Here is an 18,667-nt window from a genome sequence, read left to right as displayed (position 1 = left end):
AGATAAAGAATTACACACCAGACAAGGTACGTGGCACTTTAACTAGTTCTCGTATTGTTAATGGTGCTATTAATTGTTTTAATGCTGATACTATGAATTCTAATTCTAATATAGAACAATTCTCACAAGAGAAATTTGCTAATTACGATAATAACCTTGTACATATTGTTGATACAAATACTTTAAACTTAAATGATCTTGAAATGTTAGAGGAAAACATTCCTCGTATATCCATACCGGAAAGTAATGTTAAAACTAACTATACTAACTGTAGCAAAATAACTAAAAGGAAGGATCCGAGTCAGGGGGACTTTTCTGAACCCCCCACTAAGAAAACGTTCAAACGCGCAATGCTAACCCACCCCCCCTACAAACTAATAATACTTATGAGGTCCTAACTCCTCAGGAGGTTGACCCCAATGATACTGAAATGACCAATATTAACCCCCCCCCCCTATCCAACCTATAATCGTTAGATTTGGCGAGAGCCACACTGACTTCATGAAAAAGATTATAGAAAATATTGGCTTTGATATTGTTGCTAAAGTATCCGGACCAAATCTTAAACTATTCCCCCCCCCACCTCTGAAAAATACAGAGAGATCATCAAATACTTAGACGAAAACAGCTACGAATACATCCTCCTCAGAGGAAAGAATGACAAGCCTAGGAAATTCGTTGTACGAGGGCTCCCTCGTTGTACGAGGGCTCCCTATTTCCACAGACACTTATGAAATCGAAGAAGACCTAAAAAAAGCAGGCTTCAAAACTCACAAAGTCAGTAAGATGACGAATCAATTCAACAGCAGGCCCCTCCCCCTATTCCTGATCCAAATTTACCAGTCACCCGACTATAATTTAGATACTATATACGAGCTAAAAAAGCTCTGTTATGTAGACGTTAGCATTGAATACTATCGGGGAAACCCGACTGTTGTTCAGTGCTTCAATTGCCAGAGATTCGGTCACTCCGCCGAGAATTGCTGAATGCGTTCTCGGTGTGTTAAGTGCGCCGAATTCCACAAAACAAACGAATGTCCCCACTCTGATCAATATGGAAGAGTTGAAGAATCTTTCTTAAAATGCGTTACTTGCGCATCTAGTCACCCAGCATCGTATAAAGGATGCCCTGCTCCCCATAACTATGTAGCCGGTAGGCGTACCTACGCTGATATGTTAAGAAATGGGAGGAAACGACAGCAACAGCCACGCCCATATACGGCCGTCGGAGAGAGCTATCATCCTCCAGCCGCGACTCCATCTTTTTCGACTGCTCCTTCACAACCCAATGTAAACATTGGAGCTCACACCACTACCCCCCCACTAAATGGTAATCTCTCGGATATTTTTACACTCATTAATGAAATTAACTCAGCTTTCAAAGGCATAAACATTGCCCAGTTACTAAACGAACTTAAAAATGCAGCAACCCCCATGGATAAAATGTTTGTAACAACTACCCACTTCCAAAACAACGATGGATAGTTCCCCTATTGATGGTTTTAAAATTTGTACCTGGAATGCCTGTGGCATCCGGGTTAAACTAGCCGAATTTCGTCTCTTTGTATTAGATCATAACCCCGATATCATTTTGATCCAAGAATCCTTTCTCAGACCAGAGCATAACGCAAACATTTCAAACTACACATGCTACAGGAATGACAGGCCAGCCGGACGACAGGTTTACGGTGGCACTTGCATTTATATTAAAAACTCTATTCCTCACTACAGAAACAACACACTGTCACTTCGTACAATTGAAGCGACAATTATCACACTCACTATTAAGGGCCTTCCACATATTACCATATGCTCCACTTATATCAAACCACACCCATTATACAAATTTTTAAACACCGATCTCGAATTAATGCTTTCTTTGAATCATTCAATTATTATTGGTGGAGACCTAAATGCTAAACATACTAATTGGAATAACTACAAAATTAACAGAACAGGAAATATTCTTAACTCTTTTGTTAAAGAGGCCCATTTAAATTTAATTTTTCCTCCCACACCCACAAGGTTTGGCAATACCTCATCGTCTACTATAGACTTCGCCCTTTTCAGGGGCCTACCCTATAGTAACAACATTCAAACTATCAAAGAACTCAGCTCTGATCATAACGCAGTCATGATCGAGTTCAATACTAAAATACCTGCCAATCCTAATAATTATCTTTATACGCACACGGACTGGAAAAAATTCCAAGAGATCCTAAAAAACAAAACAATCACCCTCTACTCCCACCTCACACCAGAGGAATTAGAACAAAGTGTCACCGATCTTAGCACTGAGCTAACCACCGCCAGGCATCAGGCCGCCACTACACCCAAACACAAATCACACGTACTGCCAAGTTATCTAATCGAGCTCAAAAAACTGAGCTATCGAGCTAGAGAAACTTGGCAAAACACAAGAGATCCTGTAGCAAAACAACATTACAACAAAACATATAATACCTTTAAAAACAAACTAAGAAATTATAATCTAAAACAGTACAGAGAACACATTAAATCAATCACCACACAAGACAACTCCCTTTGGAAACTTGTTAATAACAAAAAAGGTAAACACACACACAACTACCCACCAATTATTGATGACAATACCATGATTTTTAATAACCAAGACAAAGCCGAAGCTATAGCAAATTTTTGCGAAACACAATTTAAACCTAACGACATTAAACACCCACAAAAAATTAACCTAGTCAACGACACCATTGCAAACTTCCTTTCAAAGGATAACATTACACCATCCCCTCCCACCACACCCTCAGAGGTTAGTAGCTATATTAATAAATTGAAAAACAACAAGTCACCAGGTATTGACGGAATTAATAACAAAATGTTAAAATCTCTCCCAATTAACTATCTTTTTAGGATCACTATTACTATTAATGCTATTCTCTCCCTTTGTTATTTTCCCAAGGCATGGAAAAACGCAGCTATTGTCCCTATTCCAAAACCTAAACAAAATCACTCCTTGCCTGTTAACTATAGACCCATTAGCCTCCTCCCGACCATTAGCAAAATTGCTGAGGCAGTCATACTTTGTAGAATAAATACGTTCTTAGATGACAACAAAATTCTTATCCCGCAACAACACGGTTTCCGTCGCCATCACTCAACAGTACATCAGCTTTTAAGAGTCGGGGAAACCATCACTGATAATTTATTACAACACTACTCCACTGGAGCAATTTCTATTGATATAGCGAAAGCCTTTGATCGTGTATGGATTAAAGGTCTCATCCATAAACTTATTTGTTTTAAATTTCCTGATAGTATCATTAAATTAATTATCTCATATCTTCAACACAGAACATTCCAAGTCAGAATTGACAAATCTTATTCTAATACTAAAAATATCTCAGCAGGCGTACCCCAAGGCTCCAAACTTGGCCCTAAACTTTTTCTTATTTATGTTAATGATATCCCCACCTCCCCATTCACTGATATTCATCTCTTTGCTGATGACACACTCATACTTGCACACCACAATAATATTGACAATTTAATTTTATATCTTAATGAACACCTTAAAACACTCGACGAGTGGTTTACTAAATGGAGAATTAAAATTAATGCTGACAAAAGCATCTCCATCCTCTTTACAAACAAAAAAAATATACCCAATAACTATCCCACACTACAAAACACAACACTGCCCTGATTCTTGCAAATATTTAGGTATCACCTTCGACCCGAAATTAACTTGGAACAAACACATCAAAATTATTTCTGACAAATTTAAAGCCACTAGGGCAAAACTTTATACCCTTTTATACGGGAAATCTAAACTATCCCTCAACAACAAACTCACTATTTACAAAGCATATCTCCGCCCACTCCTCACTCATGCATCCCCCCTGTGGAGTTACACCCATAAAACCAAAATTAATAAACTCGAATCACTACAAAACCAGACTATTAAACTCATTACTAAAGCACCCTGGTATGTCAGAGGTGACAAATTAAGACAAGAACTCAAAATTTCCACCATTCGGACCCTCTTTGCTAAAAATAGTCATAATCTCTATAATAGAATTGATCGTACAAACAATGACATTATTCAAAACCTTCCAATTTATGACCCCCATGATCCCTCTAACAGGCACAGACCCAGATCAATTCTCAGATTTCAAAATCCAAGAGCCCCCGACCCCGATCCCTTCTTATCTTAATTCTTTTATTATTTTTCAACTTTAAATTATTTTATTACTCCAATTTATCTTTTTCGGGCCGATTCGCCGCTAGGGCGACATCAGAGCCACCGCTATTTTTAGACACACCCCTTTAGGGAGTGACTTAGCTTCTTCCTTCTTGGCCGTCAAGTGGCGACACCAATTAGGAACTAATCCCAGCCCTTTAACAGGGAATTCATTCTTTTTCTTTTATCTTTAATTAGCAGGTTTTTTATTTTTTAATATTTTTTCTTTTCCAATTAATTGTTTGTTGCTTGTTTAAACGACGTTTAAACAAGTTCCTTTCTCATGTTTAACCTAAACCATTATTTATGTTATTCAATAATGGCATATTGAATAACATAATGGGTTATCGCTATGTAATTCTGCAATCTATTATTAACCTAGCACCATTAATAAGCGAAACTACTTTTGTGTCATGTCATCTTTATTTATCATGAACGAGGATAAAGGGTCTGGATTGACCCAAGGACCTCTCTACCCCAGGCTAAGCTAGCCACCGTGACCATTTAAAAAGCAAGCAAAAAAAGTAAAATATTTCCAACATTTACTTTATGTTATTTACCGTTTTTTAAATTATTTTGGCTTGTCCGGAGCAGTTGGCATCTCTGGCGTACTACAGCGTGATGTGGAAGAAAATAACCTGTATTTATATTTTTATCAAAATCCATTTCTACCCTTTCAACAATTCCTTCCCGTACGTGCTCATTTATGATCTCATCGTATTTTAAATATAATCCCTTATTTCTCTCGAAGGTTTTGTTTAAACTAAATAAACGACGTTTTGCAATTTCATAATTACTATTCAATTCTCTATTACCCGCCCTCCATAATAATCGAGTTTCGTATCTTTTATTTGAATATGTCGCATTTTGTTCAAACGATTCCAAAATTTCTTTATCTGACGGAGATAGTTCTTTATCTGCATTTATCACGATTGCTTCAAATGACCACAAATTCTTAATCCTATCACAATCTAATTCTTCATTTTCAACAAATAAAATGATTGACTGGCACCTCCGGTGAATTGGATTCCTTATCCTGTCCTTGTAGTAAAGCTCCAAAAATACTATCCACTACGATCAATCTTTTACTAATTCTTACGTTCCTTTCACCTAAAATTTGTGATATGAAATCCGAACCAATTAAAACATGTATTTTATTGGAGGTACTAACATCAGCTAATTCAATCCCCATTTCTATAGCAATATTTCTAACCCATTGTGACGGAATGTTAATTTGTGCCGAAGTAATCGAGTCGATTACCACCGCTTGTATTTTAATCTTTCGATTTGAATTTTTTATACTTTGTAATGTTAATTCGACCACATCATATGTGCGATTTTCTGCGATTTCATTTCCGAATGTATAAATAATTAATGATTCTTTATTAATCACTTCTAAATTTAATGACCCAGCTATTTCTCTCAAAACGAAAGATTTATTCGCCCCTCCGTCTAACATACAACGCAATTGAATATTAACTCCTTGTTTTGTTTTGCTTTCAGCCGAAAAAGTTTGCAATAAGATCGAATTAGAAGCGCTCCTCTTTAATTCATTTTCTTTAGAAGAAAGAGAAATCATAGACGATATAGCATTTTGAGTTTCTGGGATTCCCCCTTTCCCCCCTTGCACGGCGTCAACCGCTGGCGCCGAAACATTTTTTCTTTCATTATGTTCGTTCCCATTACAAATTAAAGAGTTATGAGAAGAAGAATTACACTGTTTGCATTTTTGATAATTCCTATCACAAAATTTACTTAAATGATTGAAAACATATAAAACATAAGCCCTTAGACATTAAAGCTTTCTTCTTCTCAAACACATTTAACAAGCAATCGTGACTCATATGATTTTTAGAACAGAAAATGCATTTTAAATTATTCACATGTCTATCAGAATAGGAAGTATTAAAGTTTCGCTTTGAATTGTAATTTGTTCTCGCGTAAGAGTCAAATTTATGAGGGTGTGAATATCGTTCTTCGATGTGTGTAGAGTCCGTAACAAAAAATAGTGTTGTCTGTATCAAACATTTTGAAGAACGTTTTATTGAAAGGAACAATCAGGCAACTAGACCAGATGGAACATTATTAGTGCTACCAAGGAAGTGTCCAGTATTACTACCAGGAGCTTTTCCCTCTATATTTCCAAATCTTCCTGCCTTTTTAACCACATCAGTGCCTCAATAAAGGGAAACTCCCGAAGAAAGAGAGAATGAGCAAATGAATAGAAATGAAGTTGTATTTGATCAACGGATGGCGAAGGACAAAATCGATGGCTTTGAGAATTTCAAATCTAATTTTAGATTGAAATTTCCAAAAAATTGGATTGTACTTTCAGATGAAAAAGATCGTTATTTTGGAAAATTAAATTTTGAAGTTTTCCCTTCAATAACCGTTAGCGCCTGCATATATAGTGACTTAAGTGTTTCGGTGTGGCACTTAAATTTTAAATTACCTCTACTTCAAAGCTAGAGTGGTTGCTATAAATTAATATTTAAGTTATTTTGTGCGTGTATTTTTCAGTTTTGCGTCCTTGTCATCGCGCTCTGCTTAGAATAAAAATGAAATGTTATTAAATATTAAATGATATATATTATAAGTTTAATGTTAACACAAATTATAGTGTATATTTCACTGTGTTACTACCTTTCAAGTTCAATTGAATTGAATGTAATGTAGGGTTTAATGGCACAAAGTCCACAGAAGGACATGCTGCGCCAAACAAACTGTTTTAAGATACATCTTAGAAAATTTGTAATATGTATTTACCTCACTAAAATCACATGGAATTTATGAAACCGAATAGAATGAAATAAACGTGTCAAAAAGTGAGTAAAACCAAGTAAAATTTATGTACAGTAAAACATCATAAAACAGTTGCATCTAAAGATGAATAAAAACGGATAAAATTGTACATAAGATAAAAGTCATATACAGTATAAAAGACCAATTGCGCGTAGAAACCCAAAAATGTTAGGATAATAGGAATCGCCTATCAACAAATCATTCAGAGTTAAAATAGAACTACCGAATAAAGTAAGACGATGACGGTTAAAACATGGGCAAATAATTAAAATGTGATGACAGTAAAACTTTACAAGGGTTGCATTGGGGAGGAGGCTCCCCAAACCACAAATGTAGGTGGGTCAGCCGTGTGTGGCCGATTCGGAGATGGTTTAAATTTACATCTGCATGCCGCAGACTCAATACAGGATAAGGGTTAAAGTCTACTTTTACTGAGTATAATTTGTTATAAATTTTAAGATCCCACTGTTGTTGCCAAGAAGATTTGATGAACTGTCGAAGATAAGTTTTTGTGTCCGATAAAGGTACGGATAGAGTTAAAACAGAGGTAGCAGATCGTGTAGCCTAATCAGCCAGGTCGTTCCCTGGGATACCGACGTGACTCGGTACCCAACAAAATAAAATATGAAATCTATTTTTGTGCAGTTTAATCAACAAGTTATTAATGAAACATAAAATCGGATGAGTTCCAACTGCCTCAAAACACTCATATTGTCGGAGTATATGCAATACTTCCTTGTAGAATGAGTGGATGGATTGTACTTTCAGATGAAAAAGATCTTTATTTTGGAAAATTAAATTTTGAAGTTTTCCCTTCAATAACCGTTAGAGCATGCATATCTAGTTTCGGTGTGGCACTTAAACTTTAAATTAACTCCTTCAAAGCTAGAGTGGTTGCTTGGAAAAGAACTTAAGTGTGAATTGTGGACGAAATTCGACTGTTTGATGAGCCATTTGAATAGTTTGACTGGTAATCTCGAACTTAATAAGCAAACTCTTGCCATTGATCTGTTAAAAGAGTTTGTTTCTGAAAGTGATGACTGGTCATCAAATAAGAACTTAGAATTTTTAATCGAGCAGTTAAAACTGCTTACTCTGAGTGTCCCACGTTATTCTTCGGGGATGCTGTTGTGGGCTTCAAAATTTTATTTCAACTTTCCATCTGCATGCAGGCTTGTCCGCAATTCTGGGAAACTTGTTCTCCCACATCCCATTTATTTGAAGCCAAAATTTAGGTAGTTTGGAAAGTGGTGAAAACTAAATCCAATTGAACTACTTATCCAAAAAATGTAGTGAACTTTCTGAAAATGAAAAACTGATTAATGTAACAATATATGAAATATATGTTAAACCACAAGCTGTCTACAAAGGGGGTAAGGTAGAAGGTTATGCAGTAAATGCTGATAATATGGAAGCTACCACCTAACAATGCTTCATGATAAGTTCTGTATTTTCTAAGAATAAAGATGTTGTCGAACTTTTTTCAATGAAAAACCAAACAGTTAATGATTTTTTGCCAATATTAGACATTACATATTAGAAATTCTGAAACTTGCTGGGTATGCGATTTTATCTATAATCTCAGATAATAATCGTGTTAATAGGAAGGCATTGGAAATAATGTGTGGTGGCTCATTGAAATCTAATATCGAAAAGCCATTTGATTCTTAAAAACAGATTTTCATTTTGTTCGACACAGTTCATTTGATGAAAAGTATTCGAAACAATTGGTTGAACAACACAGAAACTAATCAGACTTTTTCCATTCCTGCTATGAAATTTTTACCCAAAGGGCAAGCATTAAAAACTGTTCCTGCATATGCAAGTATTTTGCATTTAAAACAATTATATAATCAGGAAAAAGAATGTTCTGTAAAGTTAGCACCATCGCTTACCAGAAAATCGCTCTTCCCCCAATCACCAAGAATGCCAAGATGTCCAGACTGCATTAAAATTATTTGATGACAAATTGATCCCTGCTCTTCAAATGTCTAAATCAAAAATAGGCGAAGATTCAGTCGGAACCATGCATTCCATTGATAATTTTTGCAAGTAGTGGAAAATTATTTATGTAAAAACACTAGAAAAGGGCAAGCATAAAAAAGATTTATACTGTGATCCAGTTATCGGGGCTACCTGCCACAATTTTAAGATTTTAGAAGAATTCTGTTTGTGGCTGCAAGAATGGGAGAATCTTCCCAGTCCATATTTTGCCAAACCTAATTCTCGATGTCGAAAACTATCTAAAGAAACTTTATTTGCTCTTCTTCACACGACTCGGACACTGATCAATTTAATTACATACTTATTTCAGGAGCACTTGGTAAATTTCAAACGGACTGTATTGAAACAAGATTTGGTCAATATTGGTGTATGAGTGGTGGAAATTACCACATTGGTGTTTCCCAAGTGCTGGAGTCTGAGCGAAAACTCAAGCTTCTGAGTTTTATGACTTTAAAATCTAATAAGTTGGGGACATTTCAAATAGTCATTTTTTTGGAGGCTGTTAGGGATGCGACTGAGATGAAAAGTTCAACAGCAAAATCTTCAGAATTTTTCTTAGATATTCTTTTCTTATCTGAAATGGTCCAAGTTAGTGAGGAAAATTTCAATGTACTATTGTACATAAGTGGTTATGTTTCTAGAAAAGCTTTGGATGGGTGCATTGATTGCAAAAATCAATTGACAATCGATAAAGAACTCTCGTTTCAAGCTTCCGACGACATAAAACAATATCTTTCATCACTAGATCGTGGCGGTCTTTTATGGCGAAGTGGTGGAGTTTTATATATGTTTAAATATATGTCACTTTAAATATATGTCTGGCAGTTTTCAAACTTGCATCAGTGCTAATTATGAGGATGCATTTTTAAAAGTGCCTAATCAACGGCAACTGTTGTGTGAGTTATCTAATGAAAAACTGCAAGACGAAATAGATTATGAAGCTATTTGTGTTTGCAGTAAGCCTGTAAGTATTTTGTTGAATTCCTGTATTAAAACTATGTGTAACATATTACTTAATAATTATATTAAATTCAAGAATGATAGAAAAGTTGTTAAAAAAGAGAATGCTAGAAAATTGGCTACTGTAAAAAAGTAAAATATATGTTTAGTTAGTAATAATTGTTTTTCTGTCAACATTGTTCCATTTTTACATGTGAGTATTACTATTTTATACCTATTGAGTTGAGATACAAAAGTCATAAAAATTATTTTGCACATTTTTGTTGTTGCAATGTTCAGTAGCAATTCTGTTTCGATTAATTTTAAGCAAACTGCTATAGCTTTGTTATCAATATGACCTTAGCATTTATGTTTACAAGTGAGAATCTTACAGTTGATTATGTCTTTTTTAAAAATATGTTTACTGAGTGTAAAATTTAAATGCTGTTTGTTGTTGCAGAGCAACTGAAGAATAGCTGTTAAAAAAAATGAAAAAGATAAATATTTTTAACATTTATTTTCGATTTTTTTGCAGGAGTAAATTGAATGACAAAAATAATTTTAAAAATCGAAAGTTTCTAAAGTTTATTTTTCACAATGATGAACCTGATAATAATCTCAGCAACTTTAATTTGTAGTTTTTGCTATCACAGGATTTAGGATACAGTGCAAACAGTTTTTCAACTGAACATAACTTAAATTACTAAAAAACATTGATTTCCGCTGTTATTATTACAGACTTCTGCCCAAAGTGCAGAAATGCAGCAAAAGCTACAAGAGGGAAATCAACATGAAAAGCCAGAATTACGACAAAATTTTCCAGATGAAATACAAGATGTGCCAGATGAAATTAGAGATGAGCCAGCTGAAATAGGAAACGTGCCAAATGAAATACAAGATGTGACGGATAAACGAGATGTGTCAGATGAATTTAAAGATGAGCCAGATGAAATAAGAGACGTGTCAGGTGGCATACAAAGTGTACCAGGTGATATAAGAGCTGTACAAAATCCAGTTGAAATACAAAAGGCGCCAAAGTAGGAAAACAAAGGGAGTAATAACAACAGTAAGCATAAAACCACTTTTGATGTGAAGTGGCTGGAAATTTTTAAGTGGTAGCGGCACAATGAAGTTGAAGGTAAGGTTGGTTGGTTGGATTTTATTGGCGCAAGAGCCAGAAATGGCTATACTGCGCCAGGCACTAGGTTAAAATTTGGTCACAAGGTTAACCTACGGTGTTATTTTTTAAAGCAGAGAATAAAGTCCTATGACTTTGATAAATTTTAAAAGATTGTGATGTATAGGGTCACCAAGTAAAGATTGAAGGGTTAAAACTGCCAAAGAAATTTTTCCTCGAGTATTTGAATCGTCTGCAGACAGTAAAAATATGCTTAATGGTGATATCAACTTGACAGAATGAACAAACAGGTGCAGGTTCGTTTTTCAATAAGTGCATATGGGTATATCGTGAGTGGCCAATGCGTAGCCTGTTGAAGGTAAGGAGGTGTTGCATTGCAGCCTTCGTATAAAGCACAACTGTGGCCACCATAATGCTTAGGTTAGCAAAGGCATTACAACAATTCGATGTGACAAAATTAAAGAGCATGAGAAATCCTAGCTCCACACATCATCAATATCTGTCGAACTAGCAGAAGAGAATGAAGATGGCGACACAATAAATTGCTGTGAGTCTGAGGAATTTGTTGCTATTAAAGCTGCTATGCAGTGTTTGAATTTTTTTAATACAGCACAATTTACCTCACTCTACTTTGTATGAGCCTTTCCTTAGGTTTTGCATGGATGTCCTGAAGAGTCCAGTACTTTTGCCTCTTCAGAAAAGTAAAAATGCTCATAGGAGCCAAAGAGCTATATATGAGTTTTTGGATACAATGTCTTCTATTCAGCTACAGAAAACACATGGCAGTTGCCGTGAGGTACCTGAAAGATGGTTGTGCAATAAGAGGTTAGCTCAGGATATTCAACTATTAAAAGTTGGAAATATTTTAATTTGCAGCTGATTTTTACCATAAGAAACAAGAAACTTTGTAAGTAAAAACTTCAGTGGAAGGTCTGGACTTCTTCGTTTCTACAGGAATTTTTGGCCATCTCGTGGCGTCATCTATCTTATAATAGTGAAACTATTCGGGCAACCATAAGGTGCTTCCATCTGGTGACTTTTCTGAACATTCAGCTTGGAAATCCGAGAACAGGATTTATAAATCTAATCAAAAAGAGAAGAGGAAAAGAAAGTTTTATAAAAGGTGAAAATTGATAAAATAAATTAGTTGGAAGGGTTTATTTTGAGAAAAGTTCTAGGTCTATATTTATTGGATTGGTGGTAGTAATCGTAAATTGGGAAACGTTTTTAATAAGGGGTAAAGTATTGTAAAATTTTGTGGCTAGTTTATGGAAATAGTTATTTATGCTTTTGATATTTAGGTCTTGGCTGATTTTTGTGTTTCTGTAATACCACGGTGATTTGCAATGCTTCTTAACGTTGTATTTTGGAGGGTTTGTATTTTTTTCAGGTGGGATTTAGCAACACCACCATAGATAGGGCATCCATAGCTAACTATGGGGCGAAGGATCATTTTATAGAGTAAGAGTTTGTTTTATAGGCTTAATTTTGATTTTTTGTTAAAAAAGGGAAATAGAACTGTTCTAATTTTTTTAAATTTTTGTGAGATATTGCTCGCGTGATTTTTAAAGGTTTATCAAGATCCATGCCTAAATATGTGATGTTATCCTTCCAGGGAATTTCGGTGTTTTCGATTGAAATATGGGCTGGGATGGCAAGAGTCCCTCGCGAAAAAAGGATTGCTTGGGTTTTATCAACGTTAAGTGAGAGTTTCCAGTTATTGAACCATTTTTTAATTTGGATGAGATATTCGTTTAGGGTATTGATGATTTTGGTTCTGCAATGGCCTTGTGCTAAGATAGCTGTGTCATCTGCAAACAGAGCTAGGATTGCTTCATCATTCTTTGGGATATCGTTGATGAAAATAAGAAATAGGACGGGGCCAAGTTTACTGCCTTGCGTCACACCGCTGCTGATGTTATGAGTTGCAGATGAAGAGTTGTTAATTTTTACGAAAATTTTTCTATTTGTTAAGTATGATTTGATGAGTTTTATAAGGGGTTCGGGGAAATTTAGTTTGAATAGTTTATGGATCAGACCATCAATCCATACTTTATCAAATGCCTTTTCGAGGTCTAGGAAAGTTGCTCTGGTATGTTTTTTGTTCGAGAAACCATCATGATTGAATTCAGTAATCCTGAGAAGTTGGTGGACTGTGGAAAGTTTAGGTTGAAATCCGAATTGCTGGGGGGTAATTACGTTTTGGGTTTCACAGTGGTATCTTATTTTGTTTAGAATTGCTTCTTCGGTAATTTTGCTAAGTGAAGATAGAAGACTTATTGGTCTGTAATTTACGGCTCTTGAGTGGTCTTTGCCAGGTTTGGGTAGGGGTCTGATTTCGGCTGTCTTCCAACTATCGGGAAAGTAGCAGAGTTTAAAAATTTCACTTATAATGTGGGTGAGATAGAAGATAAATTTAATAGGTAATTTTTTGAGCATTTTATTATTGATGGAATCTTTGCCTGGGAATTTTTTATTTTCTAGTTTTTTAATTGCAGTTATAATTTCGTTCGGCAAGATATTATCTGGTGGGTGGTCGATGGAAAGGTTATCAATGATTTTAATGGTATTTTGAACGGCAGATTGGGTTTCTAAAGGGACTTTTTTATTCTTACTAAGTTGGTTTTTAAGGCTTTCTGCTATAAGATTTACTTTATTTTGAGTGGAATAGATTACTTTATTATTTTGTTAATCGTCAATTAAGGAGGGGGTAGAAGGTTTTCTTTTTTTTTTGAAATTACTAACTGCTCGCCAGATGGAGCCGTCTTCTGGATTCAAGTTTTTGATGTAGTCTTCCCATTTCTCTTGGTGAAATTTACTGATTTCGATTTTGACTCTATGATTAAGTTCCTTAAGGTGATTTTGGTCTTCTGGGTGCCTAGTTCGTTGCCATTTTTTGCGAGCTCTGTTTCTATTTTTGATGATATTAAGAATGCTTTTGGGAATGAGACAATTTTTAGCGTTTTTAATTTCTTTGGTTGAATTTTGATGGGCTTTTTTAATTGTAGCTGAAAGGTTTTCTATTGTCGCTTCCAGATCTTCTTTAGAGTGGATCGGGTTAAAGTTAATTTCGGTATTAGTTAAGATATCGGTGTATGAATCCCAGTCTGTAAATACTTTTGGTTTTTTATGATCGGGCGGTAGTTGGAGGTCAAGCTTAATAAAAACTGGGTTATGGTCAGAGGAAAGCTCATTAATTGTTCTGGACTGGACTTGGAAGTTAAGGTTTCTGTGTATCGCGAAATCAAGTGTGTTAGCTGTGTTTAATCCGAATCTAGTTGGAGTATCTGGAAATGAAAGGTCTAGTTTTGCTTTTTTAATGAAGTCTTGCAATTTTTTACCATTTTTATTTGCTGATGGACAATTCCAGGCTCTATGTTTACAATTAAAGTCTCCTGCAATTAGGATATTACAATTAATACTTAAGATGTTTTCTATGTCTAGAGTAAAAGTGGTGTTAGCTTTGGGATTAATGTAGATGGATACCAGAAGGTAGTTGTCATTATTTATACAGATTTCAATTGCAGTGGCTTCACAAATTCTAAGGGGGGTAGGAAGATCTGTCGATGGGGGATAAGACTTTTTATTAGGATTCCTGTGCCTCCGTATTGACCTCTTCTGCAGTTACTCCGGGGGGTATGATAAAAGGCATAATTACAAATTTTGATGGGTTCATTGGGTTTGAGTTTAGTTTCCTGAAGTAAAATAATATCGGGACTATATTGCTGGCAAAAAATTTTAAGATCATTAATTTTAGGTCTTAGTCCACCGGCATTCCAGTGGCAGATGAGGATATTGTTTTTAGTGGCTTGTTGCATTATTGGTGTTAGAATTATTTCCTTGATCATTGTTTCGGAAGAATTGGTTCATTATGGTGAACAACTGGTTTAGGGGATTTTCGGTAGTTTCAATATTGTCATTGATCGTCTTAAGATCCTGACTAAAAACTTTTTCAAGATTTTTAACAAATCTTACAAGCTCTGAAATTTGATCTAGGGCATGTGAGCTTTGTTCTGAATTTAGATTTGTACTCTCATTTGACCTGGATCTGGTCTCTTTGTTATTATTGCCATTGTTCGAAACGGCTTTGACAAAGCTAAGTTCGGGAGTTGTCTTTTTTGCTGAAAAGATTTTTGGGGTGTTATTAGTTTCCACGTTTTTGGTACTTTTCTTATTTAATTTTTTGGGGGCTTTTGGGTATTTTGAGTAGTTTGTGGTGTGTGGCCCACTGCAGTTTGCACATTTTGTTGGATCTTCAAATTTTTTAGTGCATTCTTTTGTTGCATGGGAGTCCGCGCATTTTGTCTTAACATGACAATTGCTGGAACTATGGTTCCACCCCTGGCAGTTATAACACTGCTGGGGTTTGTCTCTGGCTCTGAATGGCTCGACAGTCACTTGCACACAGCACAGTTCTGTGATATTATACACTTCATCAATATTATCGGTTACATCCAAGTGAACTTGGAAAATGGGTAGGGGTGATTGGTTAGAGGATCTTTTGAGTTGGTTGACCTTCCTTACGGTGAAATTTAGGCTGGTCAGATCATCCTCCACCTCTTGCAGGGGAGTACTTATTGGTACACCTTTGACCACTATTTTGAAGGGCCTTTCATTAAATTGGGTGATAATAACGCAGTCAATTTGGTTTTCGTTTAAGAATTTGGTCAGTGACCGGTGGTGATCGATTGTGCTAACATATGCCTTTATGCCTTCACCTGACACTTTGAATTGGACATCTTCTTTTTTGACGATTTTATAGATGGCGTTACACATTGCTCTTATGTTGGAGTTAGTTTTAATGATTATTGGGGCTATCCTATCTTTTGGGGTGTTTATGGGGTTTTGGGTGGGGATTAGGTCCCTTACCCTTCTAGTTTCTCTTAGTACCTTTGCGCGGTGTTCCAGATACTTATTCTGGGCCGCTGTGCCTTTGCTATGAGTGTTGTCCGAAAGCTCGCTACTCAGCTCGCGTTTTTTATTTTTTGAGGTTGTAGTCAAATCCATCTCATTTTCCGAGTCGGAGCTTGAGATGGTTTGTACTGTTGGGGGTGGGGCTTTTGACCCTGCTTTCCGTTTTTAGACTTTTTGGATTTAGTTTTCTTGGGATTTTTTGCTATTTGGGTTTTTTGGCTACAGGAAATGTTGCCATTAGTGTTCTCCTGGCTACCGCGGACATAGCTGCAGTAAGCCGGAATGTCGAGAAAATTATTATCATTTAGGTCATTACTATCTTTGTATTGAGCGCTATCAATGGCACTCTTTACAATACTCATGCTGATTTTGCCCCCACTGTGGGCGATCTCGTCGTTGCATGAATCATAAGTTTAATAGTCGACAGAGTCGTCGGACATGGGAAAATCATTAGTTATATTTGTATTTTTATCATTGTCGCTATTAGGTTTGACATAATTGGGATGTTTACGATTGTAAATTGAGTCAAAATTTTTCATACACCAATAATAAAATTTCGACTTACTGTCCAGGTATATGACCTTGGCATTTGCTCTGGCCAGTCTGGTATTGATCTCCATCATCTCAATATCGTCGATTCCAGAGTTTTCCCTGTCATTTTGGAATCTCATGAGTTTCTCGAAATGCTGGAGCTGCCAATTTCTGATCCATTTGGACTGGTGTGTGTTATGGAATTTTTCTTCTTTTAGGGCACGAACATCCATTTTGGCCGCTTCACAGACATCCATGGGGTTGCACAGAAGACGAATATTGAGTGGCAGGTCACCGTAGTCCCATTTTGGAACGTTGCTTTCCTAATGGCGAATTCGGGATTTAATTGAGTAGGATAATTAATGGCCCTAAAAAGGTCCTTTTTTTCTATAAGCTTGAATGTTGCGAGAATTTCTCGCTTTGTGACAAATAATTTGTTAAGTTTGGCAGCTATCTGGGCTGGTAAACATCACCGCTGCTTTATATTAAGAAAGAAATACTGTGTAGACACTGATATACACTGTAAAACATACGGCGTGAAACGCCCACTTTTCGTAGATTTGAAATTAACACACGAGAAGCATTGCTATTTCAATCGAAAAATAAGTACATCAATAATAAAAACACTTTACTCACTTAATTGTAGTATAAATCCTGATAGATATTTGTAAACATTTAGTAAAACACGGCAGGAAAACTCGCCTAACGTCCTGAAATGATAACCGGCATCATCGCTGCCATTGCCGGAGAAAACAGGGAGTAGTCCCGGTAAAATGAGTTGATGACGTCACGTAGCGCACTTCAAATGAGAGGAGAGAAAACACAACCTTCTTCTACGGATGCTCAGGATCGAATGAGTATGATATGAAATGCAACGTTAAAGCATCAATCTATTTGATTCCTGCCGGAGACGTCGCGAGAGAAGGTTCTCCTATAACCGGTCTCTCGCAAGAAAAGCTCCAGCGTAGATACCCCGCCTTTTATGCTGACTCTACGACGAAGAAGACGATAGGGTGCGGTGGCCATAGCGGAAACTGTACACGCTCCGAATTGAGAGTAGGACGTTGCAGCTACGGTGTACTCCAGTTCCTGAGCTTTTTATTATTTTTTTTTGCAAGCTGGTTGGTAGGGTTTTATTGGCACAAGAGGCAGAAATGGCCATGCTGCGCCAGGCACTAGGTTAAAAGTCGGTATCTAAGTTAAATTACTGTATTACTTTAAAGCTGAGGATATAGTCCTATAGTTTTAATAAACTTTAAAAGGTTGTGATGTATAGGGCCACCAAGTGAAAATTGAAGATTAGGATAAAAGCTGCCAGAAAGTTTATTCCTCAAATGTTTGAATCGTTCGCGTTCAAACATTTGAGGAACAAACTTTTTGGTAGCTTTTATCCTAATCTTCAATCTTTACTTGGTGACCCTATACATCACAACCTTTTAAAGTTCATCAAAACTATTGGACTATATTCTCTGCTTTAAAATAATACATTCTCTGCTTTAAATAATAAATCAGTAGTTTGACCTAGAGTCCGACTATTAACCTAGTGCCTGGCGCAGCATAGCCATTTCTGGCTCTTGTGCCAATAAAATCCAAATAACTAACTAACTAACTTGAATCGTTCGCAGTCTACTAAAATATGTTTAATAGTATTGTTTACACGACATAGAGAACAACTAGGTGCAGGTTCAGATTTTAGTAAATGCATGTGAGTAAAACGGGAATGACCAATGCGCAGTCTATTAATAATAACCTGGGTTTTGCGATCAATATCTATTGTTTTGAAGTTGTCAAGATTAGGATAAATTTCGTGCAGTTTATTATTAATTTGTTTATTCCAATGTTCTTTCCAAACCTTGTGAACTGTAGCTTTACATATTCGTTTAAGATCAAGAGATGTTATAAGGTTATTGCTTACATTTTGGGTGGTTTTAGCCGTAATATCTGCAAGGTCGTTTCAGCGTATTCCAACATGTGATGGTATCCAACAAAAGTAGATGTGGAACCCTCCATCACACAATTTTATAAAGCAATTTTGAATTTTAGAAATCATGGGGTTTTGCCCGATATGAGGAATACTTGATATAAAACTGCGAGAGTCAGTATAAATTATCCACTTGCGATGA

Source organism: Parasteatoda tepidariorum, chromosome 10 (genome assembly GCF_982258835.1).
Source record: "Parasteatoda tepidariorum strain Cologne lab strain chromosome 10, Ptep-v5.0, whole genome shotgun sequence".
Lineage (NCBI taxonomy): Eukaryota > Metazoa > Arthropoda > Arachnida > Araneae > Theridiidae > Parasteatoda > Parasteatoda tepidariorum.
This window is presented reverse-complemented; position numbering follows the sequence as displayed.